Source organism: Ambystoma mexicanum, chromosome 7p (assembly GCF_040938575.1).
Source record: "Ambystoma mexicanum isolate Mex_15411 chromosome 7p, UKY_AmexF1_1, whole genome shotgun sequence".
Classification (NCBI taxonomy): domain Eukaryota; kingdom Metazoa; phylum Chordata; class Amphibia; order Caudata; family Ambystomatidae; genus Ambystoma; species Ambystoma mexicanum.
In genome coordinates, this window is record NC_090939.1 from 261,678,936 (window position 1) to 261,695,916 (window position 16,981).

Consider the following 16,981-nt stretch of genomic DNA (forward strand, 5'->3'; position numbering starts at 1 on the left):
GGAGGAAACGTCACTACAAATCAACGTCCTGGAGCTCCGAGCCGTGTTCTGGGCCCTCAGGTCGTTCCTTCCATCTCTCAAGGGCAAGGTGGAAAGGGTCTTCACCGACAACACCACCACAATGTTCTACATCAGGAAGCAGGATCTGTGGCACTGGGCCGTTGCCCAAGGGATGTTTCTGATACCTTTCCATCTGGCAGGAATAAAGAAAACCATCGCCGACTCACTCAGCAGGGAGCTGTACTCGTGCCACGAGCGGGAGCTTCGGCGGGATCAAGTGGATCTCTTATTCCGACGATGGGGCAATCCCCAGATCGATCTATTTGCGACGGCGACGAATGCCAAGTGCCGGAGGTTCGCCAGCAGGTTTCCCCAGCCGGGGAGCATGGGCGATGCCTTCTCATTACCCTGGGACGGTCTTTTCCTGTATGCGTTCCCTCCATTGTTGTTGCTGCTGCGACTCAGTCAACTCAGACGGTCCCGTTGCAGGATGATCCTCATCGCACCGTCGTGGCCGAGGCAGATCTGGTTCCCTGATCTTCTGGACATGTCAGCGCCCCCCCCTCCCCGGTCAAACTACCGACAGACGCGGAACTTCTCACCAGGGAAGGGGGCGCCATCCTCCATCACAACCCAGGATCACTGAACCTCCAGGCCTGGCTCCTGCAGCACTAGAGTTTGGAGGGTACAATAACCCGGCGGACTTCAAGTAGGTGCTTGCAAAGGCCAGGGCGTCCTCGACTCTCAAGTGCTATGGACACAAATGGAAGAGGTTCTCTGTCTGGTGCGTGCACAGAAGATTAACCCTCTGTGGATTACGGCCCCTCAAGAGCTACTGTACTTGCCATCGCTGGCCAAGGCGGGGCTGGCACATGCCTCCATCAAGATCTATCTGGCGGCTATCTCCCGCTACACCAGAACTCCGGGGTGGTCATCTCATCGCCTGGTGAAGGAGTTGATTAAAGGCCTGTTCCGGTTGTTCCTGCCGGTGAAGGCCCCGGCCCCGGCGTGGGAGCTCAACGTGGTGCTGACCAGGCTCATGGGGCCGCCATTCGAGCCTCTGCATTCGGCACCGTTGAAGTTCCTGTCGTGGAAGACAGCGTTTCTTGTGGCCATCACCTCTGAGCGACAAGTGGGAGAGATCCAGACCCTCTACTGTAAACCTCCATAACTGACATTCCATGAGTTGAGGGTAGTGCTGAGGATGCACCCCTCCTTCATGCCCAAGGTCCCGTCGGACTTCCATCTCAACAAGCCTTTGGGGTTACCTGTTTTCTTACCGTCGCCGGCTGAGAGGAATTTGCACTTGCTGGATGTGGCTAGAGCGCTGAAGTTCTACGTGGACCGCACGAAGAGTCTTCGGAAGACATCACAGCTGTTTGTGAACTTTGGACCTGTGAACCAAGGGAAGGCTCTCTCGAAGGCTTCCATTTCCAGATGCCTCTCCGGCTGCATCATGCACTGTCACCAGTTGGCAAACCGACCGTTGCCCGGCCGTCCTAGAGCCCATTCAACCAGAGCGATTGCTGCTACCATGGCGTTCCTGTCTGGTGTGCCCCTCCTGGACATCTGCAGGGCTGCTACGTGGAGGTCGACGCACTCCTTCACGAGATTCTACTGCATTGACCGGGATTCCAGGGAGGAGTCCAGGGTCGGCCAGGCAGTGCTGCGCAACCTGTTCGCCTGAAGGTGAGCCTGGTGAGGAGGTAAGAGATGCTTAATGGTGAGTTGTTGAAATGCTTAATGTTGAGCCTTGCCACCTCCCATGGTTGTGCATGTGTGTACTGCTATGTATTCATGAGCATGTGAATCCATGCCAGACCCAATGCTGGAGAAGGAACAAGTTACTTACCTGTAACTGTTGTTCTCCAGCATGGGTCTGGCATGGATTCACATGTGAACCCTCCCTCCAACCCCTCTGCGGCTCTTCTCTTGGTCCTACTGCCACTTTACGTGCTACCAAATCTGAAGATGGCTGCCAGAGGAGGGGCTTAGGTAGAGGGCAGTCATTGGTTGGGGGCGGTAAGACCCAGAGACCAGTGATTGGTTACTAGTAAAATGACAAAACGAAACTGAAACTGATTTTTTCTTTACCGAGGATTCCCAGCCCGACGACGGGGAATATTCATGAGCATGTGAAACCATCCCAGACCCATGCTGGAGAACAATAGTTACAGGTAAGTAACTTGTTCCTTACTTTCTTATAGTTCTTAGGTCAAAGGCTTTTGACTGTACAGGGATTTTGCTTGACCTCCCGTATGACCACTTTGAGCTATCTCGACGGCTCTCCTATGGCCTTCTGGTATCTGTAGTTTCACTCAGGGATCAGAGTCGACCAGAGTTTCTCGAAGCAGCACTCACGTGGTGCTGGTCCCCTTCTGCAGCTGGTCTCCCCTTTTTTCTTTGAACTTCTTTTACTTTGCCACTTTGCAACTTTCATTCCCCACAGCCCGGTTCTTGTCAGTTTTCCTTTCAACTCACTGGCTGTGATGAACCGCTTGGTTTTCTTCGCAACTGGAGTCAAGGCCGGTACCATGGTAGCAAGAGTCTCCCTCGATCCAGCTTATCAGCATCAATACGCTCTGTGTACCTTTGGCATCTGCTGCAGGACACTTGGGCTATTGTCCTCGGTCTTACGATTCCTTTTCAGAAGTTTTGCTGGGTTTTATCAAGAAGGGCAAGGTCGCGTCTCTCCTCGTCTGCCTCTCGATGTTTGTCACATTTTTCCTCCTCTTGAACTGCCTGGTCTTGATAGCTGTCTCATTGTGCGGTCTGCCTCGCTCGTACTGTGCTCTCTTGCTCCCCTTTTTATACCTCTGGGGAAGGGAAAGGGCCGTCAGGTGTGTGTGATTCTGATAAGTTGCCTGACTTTTGCCTGACCCTGGTATTGGGACAAGTCAGGTAAACGGCTCTGGTGTTAGTCCATTGTCTTTCATGTTGTGCGAAAGTGTTTGTGTCGGAAAGGGGGGGGGGCAGTGTTTTTTAATGTCCTACGGAAGAGGATGGGGAAAAGGTGTTGAAGGAAGGGGGATACCACGTCTCACCCGTCAGTGTCCCACTCCCACTCCCCGAGGACACCCCATCCAGGTGATCCTCCCTCACTAGTCCACCCACAGGATCCAATAGCAATGGCCATGTCCTGGCCACCTGGATGACAGATCTCCGGGATTTAGCCAGGGTAACACCTTCAGGTTTCTCACAGCGGTTAAACAGGCATAGGGTGCAAACTTTAATCGGCCACTGAGTGACTATTGTATGTTTTTTATGTTGAAGGGAAAGTGTTAAAGGGAATTGTATCTGGGCAATCACAAATAATGGAGGCTCTGCCAAAACTAGGGTGAGTTGGCAGTTAGTTGACAGGTTGTCGCACTGAGCTTGATCATAACCCTTGGGAGTGGCTTCCTCTGAGGGTTTGACAACTGAGAACTAGGTCTGCCTCCCATCACAGTCTTCCGCTACAACCCAAACAGACTTGCTTTTGGGACACTGAGAATGCTAGGATCCCTCGCTGATTGTTTCAATGTGTCCCTCCTCAGCACACGAGGGAAGCGGCTACATCCCCCATGCACAGCCCCCACCCACTCACACAAATACTAGAGCAGCGTCTTCTGATTCAAGAATAGGTCTCTGAAGTATAGGCAAGTCCCAGTTCGGTCCAGAACCTTGCTACGACCCACCTCAGCAAGCTCTACCGCATGAGGCAGACGGGCGGCTGTAATCCTGGTCTGCCGCAGGGCGTCCCTCTGTATCTGGTGGGTGATACGGCACCGCTGCCACACTAGCTCAGGGAAGCGTTTCAGAAGCTACCCTGTACTGGTGTAGCAGCAACGTCCTATTTAAATGAAAAGCTCCAAGCTGCTGTGTACGAGCGGAGAGCTTATCACGTAAATAGTGCGCCGCTGCCACACCAGCATGGGCAGTCTTTCAAAAGCTGTCCCATTCTGGTGTAGCAGCAGTGCCCTATTGAAATGAAAAAAGTCTTCCTCCCGTGCTGGCCCACCCAGAAGAAGGAACATTTGTTTTTATGAGGAGCAAATCGTAATATATTTTTCCGTTTTTCAGGGGTGGGCTGCAGGGGCCACAGCTCTTCCATTGTTTAGAATGGTAGGTATTTGCAGTGCATGTAACTGCAAATCAGAGCAGGCATATTAACCCTTTGTGCAATCTAACTGGGAATGGGAAATGTGGACCCGTAGGATACAAGTATATCTCTGTAACAGAGACATTAACACCCCTGGCTATATTACAGCGACTCAAACCTACTTTATCTCTTCTTTGATTCATTTTTTATTTGACTATTTTAGTAGAATTATTTGAGTACTGATAACATTTGAATTTTTAAGTTTTGGCTCTATGAGGTGGTGGTTTAGTTCCCCTCTGCATGTGAGCCAAAATGAATGCCCTAAATGATGAATAGGAGATAAGGTGTCAGGTTCAGTCCTTACCTCTTTGCTTCTGGACTCCTTTGCTGGGAAGAGGTAAGGCCTGTCCTTTCAGGTAGCCACCATGCAACCCGATTACAGGATAACAGGTAAGCACTACGGCTACCCCGGGAGCCAGGTCCCAGGGGGGAAAAAAAACAAGGTGCTGAGAAGACGTTCCAGGTAAAATTTGTCTTTACAGGAACCAGGAACAAGTAGAAAACACGAGCTCGCAAGGCAAACTAGCATTCCGCAATACAAAACAATTGCAATGCGAAAAGCCTTCTGAATTACCTCTATTTATTTCCGTGTATCAGATGTTGCCGAGCATGTGAACGCGATGATGTCACCGTGTGGCAAGAGTGTCTGGCAGCCATCTTGGATCGGGACGCAATTTGAAAGCATTTCCAAAATGAAACCTGATCAGATAAGCGCCAAGTAGGCAAAAGCATGACATAAGGGTTGGCAGAGGCAGATATAGAGTCTGGCTTTTGTTTGGCTGAACTGTCTTTTGTCTTGGTTATCTGCAGTTAAAAGGTTTGCATTTTGCAATATTCATATTACCAAACGTTTTTTAGGATCAGACAGCAGGCGACCATTGCCAAACACAGTTGGCCATTGCTGACTTTTTCCAGCGTCCAAACCAACCACAGTTGCCTATCCCCAAGTCAATCATTGCCAACCATGGCCCACCATCCCCAATCATAGCTAACCATTGCCAAGCATCACCAATCATGGTCAAGTCTTGCCGATCATGGACAGCGATTGTGGACCATGGCCGACTATAGCCATCTGTTGAGCCAGTAAGGTTGTTCTGTTGGTTGAGTCCCCACCAGAGAGATCTGAGGAACACCTCTAGACTGCACCTTTTATAGTTTCAGGGTCTATCAAAGACCTTGAAATTATATGAGGTTAATGGTCAAGGTGTATTATTGAAGTGGCAAGAGTGCATTTAGTTTATGGAGGGTATTTTGTCAAAGATTGTGTGAGAGAGACAGGTAGAGAGAGATAAAGACAAACACTTACCATTCCAGCATCCAATATGGCATCCAGAAAATCATCATGGAAGGGATAAACACGTTATAAATATAATCCCCACCTGTGGAACACCACCAATCACTGCAGCACCCTTGAACGGCATTAATATGCATGCCAATGAATCTGTTTTCACATACTGCCTGCGCCTGCTGTATGCATCTCCTTCTTAACAAATGTATGATATACACATCCTATAAAATAGCGAGACTGGTAATATTGCTGTGGAGAGGATTAATACACTTGCTACCGTGATCTCCATGTGAGCAGGAGTAGGTACAATTTTTATTTTATTTCTTTCAAATATTTTCATGGTGAAACATATTCTAATGAGGCCTCAAAGCATTGAGAACATTGGCAGCTTCCGCGGCCGCAAGGTTGATGAAATAGGAACAGTTCCAGTTTCTAAGAGTATCATCTGGTATGGAAGACTTTGCTAAACCAGGGGATTACACCAAGAACTGCACTAGAAGCAGCGAACATGCTTTAACAAGCTTGTGGCAATGGGGTTTGAAAGGGAAGGCTGTATCAATCCTACTCACTGACAAATAATCTGGCAGGGCTTCTGTATTGATCTGCACAAAAGAGGAATACATCAGTACAGTACTCCACTCATTCACATCTTCTGAACTAAGGACGTGAGAACAAAGGACATGCAGGAGAGAAGAGGTGGCACTTTGCAGCAGCACAACATCTCACTTATCTCCTGACTCAAGGTCTGAGCCCAGGCCATTGTAAAAGGGAGGCAACGTAATGCGTGCCTGCTGCACCCATGCACCAAAGCAGTATCCCACTAGTGTTCGGAATTGAGGTCTTCTTACCTGCAGATGCTGGAAGGGGTGAGAAGCACAACATGTATGCCTACTGTGTTGATGTTTCTGCACAGCATACTGTGTTGCCCGCATCGCTCTGCCCCACCCCACAAGGGCACGCGTGGTCGAGGAGGCGTGTGAGGGTCTCGCAGGGCGCTGCACAGAAAAGCACAGAGCGGCAGGCACAGAGGTTGCTCCCATGGGGCTCTCCTGCTTGTGGAGTGAACTACACTATGCACACCAGCCGGGTGTGATAGCAGCATAGGTACTTTATGAAGAATAATACTGTATCTTGTTAACAATAACAAGACTATGGGCCTCATTACGGGTCTGTCGGTAAACCTGCCGGTAAATCCGGTGGGTTGCCGCCAGACCCGACAAAAATTACCAGCACCTGATTTCCCAGTAACACCAAGGTATTACAACCCCGGTGGCCGGGAAGTCAGGCGCCGGTAATTCTGTTTGTTCCATTCCCAATGAATCCAATCGGGCTCATTGGGAATGGGGACCAAGGAAGCAACGTCACCGTTAATAACGGTTTTGGTGCTTCCGTGAAACTCTGAGGGTGGGACGGCACCTGCCCGCACTGTCGTACTGTGCCGGTCCGGTAACAACAGTGCCGGTAGGCTTACCGGCACCGCTGTTGCCGGGCCGGCACAGTCGTAAGTCAACTTTATGTGTAGAAATGCTCATTTTTACACATATCTCTCAGGCATATTACCTCCATGTTCCCCTTCCTTGTCCCAGTACCTACTTTTAAGTTATCAGCCTCTTTGACAGAAACTCTTCAGGTGTTGGCATATGAGGAGGGTCACGCAGCTTGCAGACTTAATTGCTACTGTAAACACGCTACTGGTGTAATAAAAATGCTGAAGCCAGGTCTGCATTCAGCCACTTAATTTATAAGCACTCTGTTTATTTCATTGAAGTGCTGTTAAGCACAAGCATTGGCAAAGCCAACAGTTTTGGCTTGTGTATAATATTAGGAACTTGCCGGGCACTGCTTAGATGCCCAGGTACTGCCACCATTTTGGACCTGCAACTACCAATGGGCAGTTAATACCAATATGACTGTGCCTGACAAGTGCCTTTGCCATGCCTACAAAAAAGCCCAAACTGTTCGCATTGCTAATGCTTGTTGTATCAGGGTGCTCCGTCTTGTCCATGTTCCTGTTGCTATCTGTCACAAACACACCGTGTACCCACCGACATTCCTCATGTATTGCTGTTTGTGGTTGTTTTTATTAGTGCCTTTTGACAAAAAAAAGTGTAGAACCTAATGGAGGAAGTCTTATGTGGTGTGTTAAAGCCCTTCAATCAGTAGGATGGGTGAAATGCACAAGGGTTGGTCATGAACTCCTAGATGTGGCACCAGGGACTGTAAAGCTTCATATCTTGATCGGCTGGAGAACACCTGGACACAGTGGCGTATTGAGCAGGGGCTGGGGGGGGAGCACACTGCCACCCCACAGGCTCTTTTGAGAGCCTGACCGGGACTTTCGTCAGTGGGCCACTCTCCTGTTCGGCACCTCAATGAAGGTGCCCAGACGGGAAAGGTGTCCCCCTGGCAGGACAATGTGTGCCGAGTAATTCCTGCTCAGCACAGTAATTGTCCTGGCAGCAGGACACCTTACCCTTTCCGAAACCTCTGCCAGGACAATGTCCCAAGGAGCTCCAGGCAGCAGCAGAGGGGCTTGCAAGTTGCTCTGTGTCAACAGAGCTTTTCAATGTGAACCATTAGGCACTGATGGTAGGGAGGGTGGACTATTAGCAGGGTCTTTTGTCCCTTTAGAAATGTGCATGGGAGGGAGTGATCAGGTGTGAGACGGTTGCATAATGCTGCAGGCTTTAGAGTATGGATTTACCCAAGGGGGAGTTGTTAGGCTCACATTAATCTGCATGATGCTATTGTGACTTTGCATGCAGGATGGGGACAATAAAACTAAATCCATCCTCTTATTGCTCAACATATTTCTATAATGATTTATAGCTAAAGTTAATAATGAAAGGGTAGTTTCTTATGTAATGTGCTTTGCTTCAAGGCATTGCCATAAATAAAGTATTATTTAAGCACATGAAATGCAAAGGGAAACATTAATACATATCTATATAAACTAAAACTGTGAAGATGTGCTCGGTTGCTTAAATTGTTCACATCCCAGTTTCACCATTTAACCAAAGTGTGTGAGCCTAGGCAGACCATGTAATCAGACTGTCTTATCTGCAGCTCTGTAAGTGATTCACGTCAAAGCTTTAATATATCATGCTGTTTTTTTTTAAAGCCTGACATAGCAGTGCAATTTAAGTATTTTGCACCACAAAATTATTTGCCACTTGGCTTACTTATGACAACTTATTCTAAAGTCAGTTGCACGGCGCCTCCAAGTATCAAAGACTGATGATGCTCCTTGTGATTTGTTTTCTGTGAAGTAATGTCTGTTGGTGCAATCCATATGCAAATTAGTTGATGTGCATGTATTTTGCCCCAGAGCGACTGGACAGATCTCTAATAGATGAGTTCCCTGCATTTTTAATGATTCTGCCGTTTTTTTTTTTGTGTTAAAATGTGAGATGCCACTAGTAATGTTAGTAAAAAAAATAGATTGGGGCAGCGGTGGGCGGTTTGTGGGCGCGAATGAGACAACCTGGAATTGCGTGCACTGCATTTGAGGGGAAAGTAGGCATTTCACTGTGGCTGTCCCCCGCACCACATTTTGCAATGCTGAATACTCCACATACAGGATAATATAGGGAGGCTTTTCATAAAATGCAACTGTCTTGTTATTACCACAAAGCGCGGCTCGACATTTCATGAACTGTAGCGAGTCATTAATGGCTTCAGTCGAAGCCTCGTATTTTAATGACAGGTTAAATTTATGCAATGCCGAGCTTCGTTCTGTTGTGGGTATAGATTAATCGCTGTTTATTATTCTGAGAGAAAGCTTTACATCAGCGGCTTCCTCAAAGACAGACTCGCGTTTTAATGCAAAGCTTTCTCTCAGAATGAAGAGTGTTTTATCTATTACAGCAACGGAGGCCGCTCGCGCTGTGCTCTGCTGCTTATGTCCGACAGCTCGGAAGAGGGGCCGCTGCTCAGGCTTAATGCAGCCAATCAGCCGAAGACCAGGGGATACCGTATCCGTATGGTATACCAAATATTACAGAACACCGTCACTCCTGGCTACAGGAAGACACATTTGGGTCATGTTATAACGGGTGCCGTCGCGTTAGGACCCAATGACCGTGGTCTGTGTAGTCATTTGAAGTGCCGGGGGGCATCGTAACAGATCACTTTTGGCAAGTGAGGTACATCTCATTATTTGAAATGAATGCTGATTCCACGAATAGTTTCTGCATTCATACGTCACATTGATTTGATTTGCCTTACATGCAGGGCGTGTTGCCTTACATTTGCTTTGAGACGCTCCAACACGTTGCAAAGCCCAGGAAAGAAAATACATAAATAATAAAACCGCAAAGAAAACAGGCATTAGTTCAACATGGGGGCTGTGCCTTAGCCCTGGGACCCTGAGAAGGGGTGTGGCCCTTAAAAACACTCTATGGACTAGCTACCGGGTTGCATGAGGACTCTTTCCTTTCCATGCCATTCCTTGAATGAGAGACAGTACAATGTGCGGGTTATGTTAGACATCTTTTATACTGTGAAAAAGGTAATGATATGTTAGTATGCTCTTAAACTGCGCCAAACACCACTGTAGTAGTATCATACCACCTAAGCTTGTACGTGGAGTGGCTCACTGTGCCCCTGCCAGACCTTAGTCTGCTAGAAGGAAGAAAATGAGCGAGCTGAAAATAAGAATTATGAGAACATGGGAAGTCAATAATATGAACACAGGGAGGAAGAGGTGCAGGGAGGGCTGTGACAACATGTATGTCAGTGAAATGCCATTTATAACGCGCCTAATAACACGTGTTTCAAAAATAACTGGGATTCCACCCGAGAAGCCAGAAAAGTGACAGGCTTATGAAATGGAGCTACAGTAAAAACGCACACAAATGTGTATAAATCACAAAATAAACCTGACAGACAACATACAAATTGTTATAGTAACGCTGTGCATAAATAATATGATTGTAGCTGTATCTTCCGCCATTACCAGCATGCAAAGTAAATTCAAGTCGGAAAAAAACAAAGCTTTAAACTTGCTACCAAGACTGAAATAAATGCAGCAAAAGAAGTGCATCCCCCGCTTGTGTTCATCGCAGCATGCAGCTTAATGCATGCCTCTAGGGTCTAATCACCACTTATTGGAGACACACCTATTCCTATCTTTCGGTTGCTTCGTTGTCTGCACCCATTTAAAGTTAATTACGGTTTAATGTGTTGCACTTTAATGTGTTCAATGTAAAACAGAGAAATCGGAACAGAGCTCTTCTGACTGCAGACGTGTGTGAGTGCTGGGTGCAGCTGATCACTGCACGCACAGTGTGCGGTGTCTGGGTCATGGACTTTCATTTCCCCTGATTTGGAATCCAGCAGCAAAACAATGTATGATCATACGGCCCATTTCTAACACTGCTGATCCCCTGGCAATCACACATTCCTCCAGCCAAAGCAGAGGCCAGGGAGGCTCCAACAACCCCATTACTCGGCTTCATTAACTGCTAGGTAGAGGGCACTTTTAAGATTGTGAAGACCTTGGTTACAGCCTACATCATTTTTTTAGCACCAATAAACTGTGTAACGCCTAGTAAAATATTTTAAGAAATGTAATATAATGCATTTAAAAACAGGTTTTGTCATCTAAAGAAATAAAATGCAGACATATTCTTGCTCCCCTGTTTTAGTTTCCAGCAGTCTGCAAAAAAAATAAAATAAAGTACCATTAACAGTTCTGTATGAATAAATGGCTGTAAAGTGTCACAGAACTATTTTATAAGAACGGAATGCAATAGGTGGATTTGTGCTGATTCAGGGTCTAAACCCCCCAAACAAAAGATCGATTCTGCGATAAACAGCTGTGAAGGCCACCCCCCGCAAGGTTGGTCTTTTACCTCTCCCTCCTTTCCCCCTACGTGTCTAGCTGTATAGATCAATGCATGGTACAGATTTGTGGAATGGGTAGAAGTGCACACTGTGGATTGTTATAGATTACAGCTCTTGGCTTCTGCTCCTTTAGAGAGACGTTGCCGACACCACATGTAGGGACAGTGACCCCCCCCCCCCCCCCCAAACAAGGAAAAAGGTAGTTCGTCCTATAGCAGCATCGATATGCATAGTTGCCCCTTCTGATTGTGAACTTGTTGGTCATTGACAAATACAATAGGGCCAAGCAGGGTGCTTTGTATCTGGCCTTCGTGGATTCGTGAGTGGCCAAGGTTTACAGACAAGTGTTCTCCCAAATCTGCGTGTGGATGACCAGTTGTTGACTTACTGTGACGAAAGGACTACTGCTCTTACCTGGGTCTTCCCTCAGTCACTCGTCCTGATATCTGTCTGATTGACAGTCATCCCAAGCGAAACTACCAGTCTGCTGCGGCGCAAACCTGCGTGCCTCGGTGCTTCAGGGTGGAAAACCCCGTGCGAGAAATCGCAGTTCTGCAGCTGGCTGAGGGCGGGCACGGAAGTACTACACAACAAACCTGCAGCGTGCCGATGTTATAGATAGGGCCAGCCCAGCGAAATAATATATGCGTGCGTCCGCCATCTTTGTAAGTAGCTAACTGACTAGGATACCGGGGAACCCTACAGGTAAATGTTAAATGAGATTCCTTTATCAGTTAAAATAGTTTAAATGCATATAGTATCTTAAATCTTAGTACTTATTACTAAATGTTTTCTTTTAGTTAAATATATATGTACAAAAGTAGTAATGTTGCAAAATGCTACTGCAAATATTAGCGCAATATTCTTAGTAAAAACCTGCAATTATTTTTACAGTTTGATTATAATGAGTAGCTTTCTTAAGCCACTCCTTTTAAACTGCGTGTTACATCTGGAGTTATGTGAAATTCAAGATGGCGAATACATTCATACTCATTTTCTTGACTTTCTTTTATATTACTAGACATCGCGTCTATTGAATACAGTGTTGCTGCGTTTGGTTTACTGTTCAAGGGAGTGGTCCAATTAGAAACAAGTGTAGCCTCATTACAAGCGTGATTGTCGGAAACAAGGGTGCCGCATACCCGCCGCCTACGTATGAAAATCCAAAACCCTGATAATTATGCCCCGCCCATAGCCATACAAGACGCCCAGTTACATAAGGCCCCGCCCACTATATTGAATGTGTGATCAGCTATGTGCACAAAACTGCATCAAATTTAACTGTGCCCTCAAAAAACGCATTTACTATTTTTACAGGGCCCTTTTGCATTTGGAAGCATTACACTAATCCAGCTAAGGCATTTTTGCTAACATGAGCAGTCATGTCTTCTCAGCGACAGACAAGGGGACCTCCGAACATCATTTTGAAATGCCATTCCTTCCGGAGACGGCCTTCCAGCCTCTTTAAGTTGATTCTGGGAATATACTCCTGGTTTCCCGTTTTAACTACCCCAGAATGCAGTTCAATCATTTCACACTGGCATGCAGCTTGTTATGCAGGACGTAAATAAAATGTGCAATGCCTCTTAAAGGGTAAAAACATTGTTTTCATGTCAACCGAGCAGACATGGCACAGACTAGTATGCATTGTTAGTCTGGTATTTACTTTAGCATAGATGCGGATTATGGGGCTCTTACATGCTAAGCAGTCCATCCCAGTGAGCTGTGGCTTTATAGAGTAATGGGCCATTCCAACACACTTGTCTGCTAATGCCTGCAATAAGACGTGGCAAGTGGGTTACTTAAAAGAAACAAAGAGAATGAGGGGAAAATGCCTGCAGCTTGTATAATCCTGCTGAGACATCTCGGTGCTTCCCTGGCAGGAACAAATAAAAGTAACCCTTCATTAGAAAATCACGGACAATTTAAAAACACCCTTTTCGGGGATGCAGGTGCCGCCATAGCCACTTCAATGTTGACTGCACCAGCCCTTCCGAGCCTCAGAGAAGCAGCAACTCAGGGTCTGCTGCAAAAACCCAAAGACTCCAAGCTCTTCCCCAGACACCCGGAGAATAGCGTGAAAACCAAAAGGCTCCGGGATAATCCTGGAGGTTAGGCAGGTATGGGGTGCCGAGAAGCTTACCAGCATCTTTGTTTCTGGACTGCCTCACACTACGAGTCTGCCTGCCGAGGCTGCTGCGCACGACAGGTCTGACCCGCTGGAGCCGCTGCGCACGACGGGTCTGACCCTGCCGGGCGCATCTGCCCCAGTAGGCAGAATCGCCACAGAAGCACTGGCACCGTCTGGGCTGGCCATAGGATTTGCGGGGCCAAGTGCGGCAAATTAAGTGCAGAGCCCCTTAATCTGCATTTGATAACATCACAGAGTGGCATCACAAGATAATGACCACTACGTATGTAGTCAGAAGCGAAAACATGGTAATCATAGAGGAGAATTTCCAATAACTACACTAGCAAAGAATAAAAGGTGCCCACCTTTTAAGCCCAACTATTTATAATGAAATATTCCAAAGAAAATCAAATCAAAACATCAGACATGCGCTTTAATCGCATTTTTATGTGTTCTTGTGGGTAAGCATCTGTATTGAAAACATGACAACCTCGTGTGAAATCCTAGTAGCTGAACACTTGAGCAAGCAAACTTTTTTTCATGCTGACCTCAAAAACACAGAACTGTGTTTGCATCTACCCATTGAAAAAAGTGGGCGGACGCTGTCCACCCACATGTATCGACTTGTGCCCTGAAAATCAGTACAGGGTCAGAATCAGAGAAAATATCCCCTCCGGTCTCCAGGATGACAACCTCTCGTCACATCCTTGGTAAATAGTCATGGCTCGCTTGCATGCTTCATATATAATGTGACATGGGTCAAGTCCTAAAAATTAAAGTGGGAGGACTCATCAACAAATGCAATGGGATGTGATAGTGTTTTTGAAAACGTTAAAAGGTGTGCATGTTTTAAACTCCAAGAACCAATACAAATGTTTTCTCTGGGACTTGGCGTAATGAAATGGGACATTTTACCTTTAGTTGTTTGTTATTTTTCATCAGGTTATATAGTGCAGTGATGAAGTGTCCGGCCTACAAACCTGACGACTGTGGTGTGATCCCTGTGGTCGGCTTTAACGCATACATTCAAAGAGGACATTCAATGTTTCTCATTTTAGCTGGGGGGGACTGAGTTCACCCTCTGAAAAAAGTGGGTGGACTCCGTCCCCCCGCGTGGACCCTCAGCTTGAGCCCTGTGAGGAAAATGTTGAATTCTACTTAAACGCTTTTTGGCTTGGGAAATATAAACATGGGAAAATAAGGCAAATAGCTAAAACGGTTTTGTGCAATATGTTTAATTGTGCTGGAGGAAGGCACAGATTTCAAGCAGCTAACTGCTGCTTTGCATGCGCTTTCAAAATAAAAATGCCCCTTTGCAGTTTTTAACACACCAATGGTCTCTTGAATAGGACATCAATAGCAAATTGAACCCACTTTAAACTCTCTGCTTTAAGAAAGAAAGTGATCAGCAGTGCGTATGACGCCTGCAGCACCTGTTGGTCTGCTGGGCAGGTGGGGGGGGGAGGGTGTTTGTCTCTCTCGAGTCCCAGCAGGAGGTTGACAGGTGACATGTTACCTCACTGGAAAAAACAAAAGGGAGACAAACCTCGAGAGACAGACACTTTTGAATAAGATATTCCGGCAAGCTTCCCTGTCATCATGCATGCTGCAGCGTGTGCCGCCTGTGTGCTCATTCGACTGCAGCAAGCTTATGGACTCTGGGCACACGCTGCAGCCTGCAAGAGGGAGTCAACGGCTCCCTAGCAGGCGTGGGGCCAAGTGGCACCATAAGCAACAGTGCCAGTGCTTCCGTCTACCCTCTCCCATGGAGTCCTAAAGGATTGGTGGCAACCCGCCGGTGGCACCGGTTTGTTACCGCCAACCTCGATATGAGTACAACTGTGTTCATGCATAAACATTTATTTGCACAAACACAGCAACACTTTAAAACTGCTAGTTTCAGGAAAGGCTTCCATCACTGCACTGTCTTACAAAAATGAAATGCACACATCTGCCACCTCCCCATGGATGCAAGCGAACATATAACAACGTTATGTGTTTTTTCACATCCGAGGGGAGGGGGCTGATGTGAGAACTTGCTTTTTGTTACGCAGAGAGGCGAGGGAAGCCTTTTCTGAAACTGGAAGTGTTAAAGTGTGTTGCATGTTAGCTCATTATGTATGTATGCATGTGTGCAAGGAATGTGTATGCAATATATGTGTGAATGAATATGTATGGGGCTGGATGTGCATGTAAATGAGCGGGTGCATGATCAATAGGATGTTTAAATGAGTGAGTGAATGTGTAATTGTGTGTGTATGTTTGCGCTGGACCGAGGAGGAGCCGATTCTGGCGGCCAGAGGTTGGGAGGTGAGGGTGTGTGGTGGTTGGTACTGCAGTGCTTAATTTGTGCCAGTGTTTGGCGGTGGGCAACACTGACACTCTTTTTTGGGCACCGGAACTCATTGGGACGGCTGGCGCACATGTAATTGCTTTGTTTCTTTGTTTGTTCGAACTTAAGTTTGCATCATAAATCATTCAGAGAGTCTGCTCTGCTTGCAGGGCCCAGCTGGGCCTGGGAGTACAGCACAACAACGAACAGCCAATGAAAACCACCATTCTGTTGTTACTATGCAGTATTTGATACATTCTGTATAGTAACACAGAATGTACAAGTTTCCATTGGCTGTTCTCATGAGCCAGTAAAATGACATGATGACGTGGGGTTGGGGGTGGGTGGAGGCAGCGGCTCCACCTTCACTTCACTTGTTAAGACGTGGCTGGCAGTCAACTCGTGAGAGAGCCTCCCCTGCACGTGTGGTCCCGTGTGCACACTGTGGCCTAGCTGCTTCAGTTCCAGTGTGTGCAGCCTAGCCTAGTTGCTTGCTTAATTTCCTCAGGGGCAGGCCTAGTCATCGAGGTAACCACACGGTAAATAACTTAGGGCCTCATCACGAGTTGGGCTGTAGCCCTTAATGCGGCTGTAACAGTATTACCGCCGCATTTAAGGGCTGGCCCTATCACGAGTTGGGCGCTAAATCAGCTGTTTTACCTCCAGCTTTTTTCTGGAGGTGAAAATCCCTGTTTTTGGCTGTATTACAGCCGGCTGTATTAGCCCACAGTATTAGCACTGAAAACTCCCCATTGGATCCAATGGACCCAATCAGGAATGGGGATTTACCGTTAAGGCCCAACCCGTGATCCGGTGGTGATACCACCGGACCGGTCGGTGCTAGGGCTATTACAGTCGGCGGTATTACAGCCGGGAATACAGCCCAACTCGTGATGAAGCCCTTAGTCTTCTGTAACTTTCTTCTGTCCAGACCGAGATGTGCATGTCGGCACAATTTACATTATTATTGCGGCCGCCGCCGTGGATATGTGAGTTGTGACATCAGTGGCGGCGCCATAATAATAATGTAACGTATCCATGGATGCATCATAAGCTGTTGGCTATTGTGTACCCACTGAAATATTTAGTTGTAGCCACTGTGTAGCATCGGGGCACGATGTCGCTGTCAACTACCGTACCCTCGCTGTTCTTTGCATGAGCAATGCAATCTTTCCAAGAACAACTCTCTACTAGCTACTCCACACGCAATTCTGGCACTTTGATGCACTCTTAAGTCTGCAA

The 16,981-nt window shown here is 47.1% G+C and overlaps 1 protein-coding gene across 3 annotated transcripts in view; it reads right to left on the reverse strand.

Moving 5' to 3' along the window:
- IFNAR2 (interferon alpha and beta receptor subunit 2) overlaps positions 1-11,914 on the reverse strand; it is a 495,451-nt gene extending 483,537 nt beyond the window's left edge. For 2 of the 3 annotated variants that reach the window (XM_069636320.1, XM_069636323.1), the window contains exon 1: positions 11,691-11,874. The gene's annotated coding sequence lies outside the window, so the exon portion shown is untranslated. Of the gene's footprint in view, positions 1-11,690 lie in introns of all 3 variants that reach the window. The other variant, XM_069636321.1, reaches the window with a different exon arrangement.
- Positions 11,915-16,981: the final 5,067 nt, after the last annotated feature.